Source organism: Anser anser, assembly GCF_964211835.1.
Source record: "Anser anser genome assembly, chromosome: 1".
In the NCBI taxonomy this organism is placed as follows: domain Eukaryota; kingdom Metazoa; phylum Chordata; class Aves; order Anseriformes; family Anatidae; genus Anser; species Anser anser.
The window spans coordinates 165987587-165996362 of record NC_139720.1 but is presented as its reverse complement, the minus strand read 5'-3'; the positions used below and the strand labels follow the sequence as shown (position 1 = coordinate 165996362).

Genomic DNA, 8776 nt, shown 5'->3' with positions numbered 1-8776 from the left:
GATATCAAGGTATATTCTGACCAATAAAAAAAAAAAAAAAAAACTTGTAAAACTAATTTCTTTTTAAAAATATCTTCTTGATTTGGTTTTCCCCAGCAATTTTTACAAAAACTTTTAAGGTCTAATCTGCTGTATGTAAAACTAATTTAAAGTTTCATGTGTGTGTGTGTTTGTATTGCAATCACAAACATTTTAAACTACTGAAAATAGCCATATGTGAAGAAAGAAATAAACAAAAATTTTTCATGGATATTTAGAAGTACATACCTGTTTGTCGCTGGATGAATGTCACAAGGGAAAACCAACGGTGAGACTTTTAACTCTTTGTTGCAGAGGCTGGTGAACAGTCAGAAAAGATGTTATGAGGAAAGAGTTTGCAGAAATCAAAATAGCTATACAAAGTATAGATCCATAGCTGGTAAAGGCAGAGAAACAGTGATTAAAGTTACCATAAAAGCTATCTTTTTTTTTTTTTTCAGTTAGTTAACAAAGGAAAGTTGAAGTTTCTTGTCTTTTACACTGCGACCTAAATAACTCTGCTATATTTCTACATCTAAGTTGTTTAGTTGTTTTTCTACAAAATTTACAGTTTGATCTTCATTCAAGCCTAAATCTTTATGGTGCGCATCTACAGGACAGATTAGCTTCCGCTATTTTGATTTAGCAAGAGCTATAGGAACAGGTTTATAGGGTGAAACATCATTGAGACCTTGGCATCCACAATACATGTGTTTCAGTTGTTAATCTCAGACCTCTTTCAAACCTGTTTCTGTTTCATCAAAGAAGAACTCGATTCATGTGACCAGAGATTTCTTTACAGAATTAAGCAAAACATGATATGTAGGAATAACTGGAAAATTTGCTCCATAAGAAAGCTGGTAATCCAACCTAAAATAATTCAGATTTATCTCCAGTCTGTTAGAGAGGATGGGTCAGCTCTTGTCAGCTCTTTGTTGGACAGCATTATTTGCAAAGAGCAGTCTTTTACTGATACAAAAATAAGCCACATGATTTCTCCTCTGGATCCCATAAAGAAATGAAAAATAAAATTCTGGAAATGTACTTATTGCAGAAACAATCTAACCAAATGTTTGCAAACCTTGTTATTGTATTGTGTCTTATAGATAACTGAGGGAGTTTGTTTACCACTTCTGATAATTTGTTCACACCAGCCATGAGACACATACTTCCTCACTATCTGCAGTTTAAAAATCTGTAAAGAAAAAGAAATCAACCTTTCAAGTTCAGCAGGTAAAAACGTGAAAATGATTAGTGAACATAGATCTCGTATTTTACATTAAAATTAGGTGTACATTTATATGTACTTTTTCCTTTCTTCCTCATAGACAATAACAACCTTCTGCAGCTGATCATTTTTCATTTCTCATGAGCACCTTCTCATCAGAGCCTGCAACAGAAATAGTGTGGCCAGCAGGACTAGGGAAGTGATTGTCCCTCTGTACTCAGCACTGGTAAGACTGCACCTGGAATACTGTGCTCAGGTTTCAGCCCCTCACTACAAGAAGGATATTTTGTTGCTCAAGGCTGTGCAGAGAAGAGCAATGAAGCTGGTGAAGGGACTATAGAACAAGACTTACAAGAAGTGTCTGAGGGAGCTTCAGTTGTTTAATGTGGAGAGAAGGAGGCTGAGGGGAGACCTCTTTGCTCTCTGCAACAAGCTGAAAGGAGGTTACAGTGAGGAAGGTGTCTGTCTCATTTCTCAGGTGACAAGTGATAGGATGCAAGGAAATGGTCTCAGATTGCACAAGGTCTTGAGTTTAGATTGAATATTGGGAAGGATTTCTTCACAGAGAGGGTAGTCAAACACTGGAATGAGTGACCAATGGAAGTGGTGGAGTCCCCAGCCCTGGAGCTACCTACTTAAGAGACATGTTGATGTGACACTAAAGCACATGGTTTAGTCATGAGACTTGGTAGGTCAGGTTGATGGTTGGACTTGATAGTCTTGAAGGTCTTTTCCAACCTACATGATTCTATGATTCTATGATTTTTTTTTGTCTGTTTTTAATTAATAACTTTATAACAAAAGACATTCACTGACTTAAACTTCTACATTAATATTTGGTTTTTGCTCTGTTGTACTATGTTTTTCATTAAACTTGTGGATAATATTCTCATTAGAAATTTTATTCTTCACTCTGAAAGACTGCTTTCTATTATTTCTGTTGTGGAAAAAAAATGAATTTAGTTACTGTACTTTTCAAGGGTTGAAAAAATGAGGGCATGAGGATGTGCATCACTGAGACAATTTGTTGATGTATTTTGAAGCTCTGAAAAAATCAGGCACAGTCTTTGTAAAATAATATGTATGAAACATACATGGTCAATACAAGTATATAGTGACATCATCTAGTTGAACTCTGAGACACTGAAGCACTGCCTAGTATATGTTTAGGTGCTCATCACACATGCAAATAGCACTCAGTCCACAGAACTGTAGTGAGAAGGGAGTTAGGCAGTCAGAACAGAGAATGAGGGCTTGAAAACTTTTTGTTCCTGCTTTTCTAACAGCAGGAAATTCTCACTAATGAGAACTGGAATAAGAATTGCAGAATTGGTCTTCACCTTAAAATCTTTCTCATCAGAAAACTAAACATTCTATCTTCTTGCTTGTCAGGGAATTTTATTCATACTCATTGACAGAACTGAAAGCCAGAAACTTTATTAGACCTACAGACTGAAAAATTGGCTTATTTTAATTTGTCTTAAAGCCCGGAGCTGTCAGTAAGTACCTCACTGTCTGAAGAGGTAGCCTTAGGACATCTTTTGTCTGGGCAGTTAGTAGGATGTGCATGTAACAGGAAGAATGTATATATAGCTACAGAGAGCACAGCACATTCTTTAGATTATATAGATACTGTTGTTTAAGAAGATCTGAGAACTGAATATGAATTAGGAATGCAGTCTGAATTATCATCCCTTAGTTGGGCAAATTGTCGCTTACCTAAATTTGCAACAGAAAGGTGGGAACATATTACACTTGTTAAGATTTATTTGGACCTAAATAAAATAAAAAATATAATTTAAAAGTATTATTACCTAGTCTTTTAAATGATAGTTACTAGATAGATAGATAGATAGATTAATTGCAGATGACATTTAGAGGGTGCAAGTTTACCTCTGGCTCTAAACCTCTTGAGGGTTTTCAGTTTGCAAAGCACAACCACCCCCTGACATTTGCTTATTTCTTATATTGTTTTCAAGGCATCTGGTACAAATTTCTCTACAATTTTCGTTTTCTGAAGTCGAAGTAATCTCTTTGTTAGAAGATAGATTTCTTTCAACTCACTTTTGAAAGATCTGTAATGAAAATGTGTTTCATTCTGCTGAAGCTTAGAGCTTGAAAAACCATCTCACTTCTCTGACACATTTAGTTTGTCCCTTCTTTCTAAAGAATTCATCTGGTGATGATAATTGTCCTTACAATTAACAGATATGTTTGTAAATAATTTGGCAATTTTTTTTTTTTGGTGAATGAATGCAGAATGAAGAAACACAGAATGAAAGAAAGAAACACAGAATGCATGCTGTGTTCCATGTGATAGCACTCAAGATGGTCTGCTCCACAACCTCCTGTGAGACCAAGGTCAGACTGACTGACATGTAATTCCCTGGATCTTCCTTCCTGCCCTTACGGAGTACACATAGGATGTTCTGTAAACATGCCTTAATACTTAGGTAACCAAGTATGAAAACTCTGCAAGATTTTCACAAAAGCAGCACTCATAAAAGCAGGACTTAAATATTTTCTTTGACATTATTTGAGTGGATTTTCTTCTTATCATAACCATTTTTCAATCTGCGTATATAAAAATGAGAATAATCAGTTAAATAGTAAACATTTTTTCTCTTGTACAGAAGCTGAGTTTTATGTTCATTGCTACTTAAAACTGTTATAAATCAGCATCTCTTAACTAGAGTGCAAGAATCAAATTAATATTTCATTTTTAGTCTTACCATTTCCTGCTTTCCACTGTCATCCTCATTCCTCATGAAATCTTATATCACAAGAGTATTTCAGTTTATGTTCTTTGTAAACTCACACTTTTTCCTGTTATTGAATTGTCCAGCAGGAAATGAATTTGTCTTCCAATGAAGCTCCACTTCTGATTTGCTGTTTCTGATATTTCAGAATGCTGTGACACACACTCTTCTAAACATTGTCTATAGAATTTGACATACAAGAAGCCAGTTATAGAAACTATGCATCCAATTATTCCATACACGTATTTTCACAACCAAATAAACCATTGTAGAAAATGAGGTATTTTCAAATATATCTTGGAATGCATGAGAAAAAGAATAGATATACATATACAATATGTATAGAGAGAGTCCGAAAAGAGGATCTAGAATTGTATGCAAAAATTCTGAGCATTCTCCTTCTCAAAAATATGTTTTACTCAAAATTATTTTAAAAATTTTTACTATATGAAGTGACACAGTTCATCACTGCTGAAATACAGCTCCTAACCTTGCTTTCAAATTTACTCTGACGTTTGCTTCCCATAAACATTTTATGAAAAAATATACAGCATTCCATATATTTTCAAAAGACCTAACTGATCCACTACAACTTTTTATAAAGAGTAACAGAAGTCTGTGCAATAGTTCCTGTCTTCTGGTGCAAGATGTCCAGTAACTAGCAGAATACTCCGGTGGTCAATACTGTGTCTGGTCCTGTGTAATATCTCCATTAATGATCTGGATAATGGGGTAGAGTGCACCTTCAGTAAATTCACAGATGACACAAAGCTGGGAAAGAGCGGCTGACTCACTAGAGGTCTGTGCTGCCATCCAGAGAGACCTTAACAGGTTGGGGAGGTGGGCTGACAAAAAAATCTCATGAAGCCTAATAAGAAGTGCAGAGTCCTGCACCTGGGGAGGAACAACCCAGGCATCAGTACTTGCTGGGGGCCACCGTACTGGAAAACAGCCTGGCAGAAAAGGACCTAAGAGTCCCGGTAGACACCAAGTTGTACATGATTCAGCAATGTGCCCTTGCCACAAAGATGTTTAGTGGTATTCTTGGTTGCATTAGGAAAAGTACTGCCAGCAGGTCAACAGAAGTGATCCTTCCTCTCTACTCAGCATTGGTGAGGCTATATCCGGAGTCCTGTGTACAGTTCTGGGCTCCCCAGTGCAAGAGAGATATGGACATACTGGAAAGAGCCCAACAGAGGGCTACCAATATGATCAAGGGACTGGAGCATTTCTCCAATGAGGAGAGGCTGAGAGAGCTGGGGCTGTTCAGCGTGGAGAAGAGGAGGCTGAGCAAGGATCTTATCAATGTGTACAAATGCCTGAAGGGAGGTCGCAAAGAGGATAGAGCCAGGCTATCAGTAGTGCCCAGTGACTGAACAAGAAGCAACAGGCACACACTGGAACACAAGAGATTTCTTCTGAACAGCAGGAAGCACTTTACTGTGAGGGTGAAGAAGCACTTGAATAGGTTGCCCAGTGAAGTTGTAAAGTCTCCATCTGTGGAGATCTCCAAAAGACATAGTCATGGCCAAGCTCCTCTGGGTATTCTTGCTTTAGCAGGGAGGTTGGACCAGATGACCTCCAGCGGTCACTTCCAACCTAAACCGTTCTGTGATTCTGTGACATAACCCTTAATATTCTGAAAGTATGAGGCAGCTTATACTAACCATGAATATTTTGCAAGTATGATTCATTCTTTCAGAATATTAAGCACAATTAACAACATTCAAACTGAAAGTCCATTGTAAAACTGTGGATCTTTTTCTATAAGCAACATATTTTAGACGGATAGTTCTAAAACAATGTCATCTCAAGTTATTAGAAGAAACATACTTGAGACTGTCAACATATCAAAACCATAATAGTTTTATAGCTGAGACAGAGTAACAGACAGGTCTTCCATAATATCTAATATGACCTTTTTTGTTTTTGTTGTTGTTGTTGGAGTAAAACTTATATACTAGACAAATTTAATGCCTAGTAGTAGCTGCTCCAGGAGAGAAACAATTTCTGATCAGGCAGAAGTAGAAAGACAGATTGCCCATATCAATAGGAATCTATTTGGGAGTACTTGAATGTCTGTGAGTAGATTGAATATTTCACACACCTTTCACTGAAGTCTTTATTCAGTATTTAGATATAGAGAAATTGCTTCACTCATTTAGTGGTCTCTCTAGTCTCTCTTTTTATCCATATTTCATGGTTACCTGAAAATAATTTACAGACAAAAAAAAATTAGAAAGCAGAGAATAACAGCAGATTTTGTTCCCACAGCTTTCATAAAAAAAAAATAATAAAAAAGACTGTTTAGAGGGCAAAAAGGCCATATATGAAACCTTAAAAAATATGCTTTAAGAATAGATATGCTTTAAGAAAAGACAGATTAAGGACAAAAGATTTCTCTAAACCAGGTTCATTCAAATGTAGCTACATATGTCCTTTTCTTTCTAACTACTCCATATCTAGAGTTTGGAGGCTGAACCTGAAGCCTGCAACAAACTTAAAACATTGCAAAGTGAAATAAATGGGTCTCTTCCAAATGAATCCCAGATGATGCCAAGTGGAGGAAGATTTATGTATATGTTGTATAAATATTTAATGATATGGCCAAAAACCTACTGCCACTTAGCAAAAAGACATTTATTATTCCTGTGAAATATGACTTTTTAGCCAATAGGACTAAAGTATGCTAATGACCTCAGGTGAATTGTATTGTTAGTCATTAAACATTTCTTGACTTCTGATTGGCTAAGTCACCTCTGAGATCATAGTCCCACCACCAGCCATAAGTTATTCTGTAACAGTGAAGAAAGAGGTCTGAAGTGATCTAAAAATATATATATATAAAAATATAAAATTAATTATAGGCATGAAACAAAACAAAGGTATGTCTTACACATGAATTTCAGAAGGGCTATTGCCTTGAAATTTTTGATATAGGTAAAAAAATGCATGGAAATTGCTATGTGAGAACTCAGAGTGAACTTCACAAACACCCTGAGACTAAAGTTTGAAGAAAATTCCCACAATCTGTTTCAAATGTCCATTTTTTTTTTGTTTGTTTTGTTTACTTTTTGTTTTTCAGAACTTACCTTACTCTTAAAACGTAGTTTTGAAAAAATATTATTTCCATAAAGTGTTTGAATTCAATGTCTTTCCACGTCCATTGAGATCTGTAAATAAATGTATAAGACTTTAAATGGGAAAAATATGACTATTCTGTTAAATCTATGTTGTTAGAGTAGACATACAATGAACTTTAAACTGCCACTTAAAGCTGAAATTATTTCTAGTAATTCAGCTGGTTCCTCAAAAATTAAGTCCCATACCTTTACTGGCTTTGTTTTATTGGGATGTTTATTCAAAGTATTTGGCAAAGTAGAGAAAAGGAGTCTCACATTTCCCATCCTCCTAAGAAGCAATGCAGACACATCAATTCCAGCACAGCAAAGCACCACTGAGGATGACCAGGTGATATTATGAGTTGTTTATGTAGGAATGAGTTAGTTAGGTCTCTCCATGCAGCCTGCTGTTGTCAGAGTAGGTACACTTACATTGTCCAGGGTGCAGCATTTTCCACCTCTCTAGTTTCCACAGCCTACATGATAAACAGCATCAGCAAATTTGGCCCAAGGATCACCAAGTAATTAACAGAGTACTACAGGAATTTCACAGACTTGGCTCTTATTACTCTTGAGCAGCAGCTTTTGTTAATTTGCTTCTACAATGCAGATGTTTTTCAAAAGAAGTGTTAATTGCAGGTGACACCTTATTATTCTATGATTTTCTGGTCTGTCCTTCAGAAAGGTCTACTTTTCTCTGTTAACTTTGCAGCTCACTGCCATTCAGACAATAGATTGGCCGGTAAGTTATCTCAAACACTTGGGACATTAACAAATTCTAATTGGCTATGTAATAGGAGCAGACAGCATGTACAATATTAAACCACTTCTGAACCACCTATTTTCTGTATGCAAATCAGACAGAAACAAATGTTTGGCCCCAGCTGGGCGAAAAGTCCCATTTAGAATTCTTTTCCTCTTCTTTGTTCTTTGATGTTCTGCAAATGAGCTTTAGAACTCCACTCTTCACACAATTCAATTTTACAGGCCCATTATCTGAGATATAATGTGGAGGTTAAATATATCAGGGCAGCCATTATGTGAAAATAATTAACAGTAATGAATAATGCACTAATTCCACTGATGAGAGATGGTTATATGTGTAATGAAGTGTTGGGGCAGCCCTGACAAATGAAATTAAAATATTTAAACACTGTTTTATGATATTACTTTGCTCATATAATTTCCTTTACCTACAATGAGCCACTTCGATTATCGTCATTATCTTGACAGCTCTGAAGGATGAAATAGTGCAGGTTAATGTGACAGCGATTAGTCAGAGAGAAAATCCATCACATAAAGCAGAACAGAGTGAGGGAGAAAGGTCTCTATACTTTCCTGTTTCAAACATGAGAAGAATGATACTATCAACATCACTTCAATATTAAATGGATAGAATTATCTTGTCATTCATTTACAGCCTCTGAAGAACTACCTATTTGTACCTGCAAAGGAAAGGTCAGCCTTTCTTTATCATCCATAAAAATATGTTGATGGATTCCTTATATCAATAATGGTGGCAGAAACAGAGACAGGAAACAAGCTAGGAAATTTAAAAGGAAAGCAGTCTAAGTTTTGTATTCAAAGCTCTTAATGGTTTTATATTTTTAAGTTTTGCTTCACATGATGGTGTAATCTTCAAAAAATGC

The 8776-nt window shown here is 35.9% G+C and overlaps 1 long non-coding RNA gene across 1 annotated transcript; it reads right to left on the bottom strand.

Moving 5' to 3' along the window:
* Window positions 1-1146: 1146 nt before the first annotated feature.
* LOC310880287 lies at window positions 1147-8274 on the bottom strand. The gene is made up of 5 exons (XR_014571586.1): window positions 7560-8274; window positions 7098-7178; window positions 6113-6212; window positions 4065-4185; window positions 1147-1213 (listed from the first exon to the last, which is right to left on the bottom strand). It is a non-coding gene; the product is annotated as an uncharacterized lncRNA (long non-coding RNA).
* Window positions 8275-8776: the final 502 nt, after the last annotated feature.